Below are 375 nucleotides of genomic sequence, written 5' to 3'. Positions count from 1 at the left end.
TTAAATGTGGAGATGGTGTCTGCCTCCTGAACCCAAACTGGAACCTGGTTCCACAGGAGAGGAGCTTGATAGCTGAATGCTCTGGCTCCTAGTCTACTTTTGGAGACTCTAGGAACCACAAGTAACCCTGCATTCTGGGAGCGCAGTGCTCTGGTGGGGTAGTAAGGTACTATGAGCTCTTTAAGATAAGATGGTGCCTGACCATTAAGAGCTTTGTAGGTAAGAAGAATGATTTTAAATTCTATTCTGGATTTTACTGGAAGCCAATGCAAAGAAGCTAAGACAGGAGAGATGTGATCTCTTTTCCTGGTTCCTGTCAGAACACGTGCTGCAGCATTCTGGATCAGCTGAAGAGTCTTAATGGACTTTTTCGAG

The sequence above is a fragment of the Micropterus dolomieu genome, linkage group LG02 (genome assembly GCF_021292245.1).
Source record: "Micropterus dolomieu isolate WLL.071019.BEF.003 ecotype Adirondacks linkage group LG02, ASM2129224v1, whole genome shotgun sequence".
Lineage (NCBI taxonomy): Eukaryota > Metazoa > Chordata > Actinopteri > Centrarchiformes > Centrarchidae > Micropterus > Micropterus dolomieu.
Note: the sequence above shows the minus strand (reverse complement) of the source record.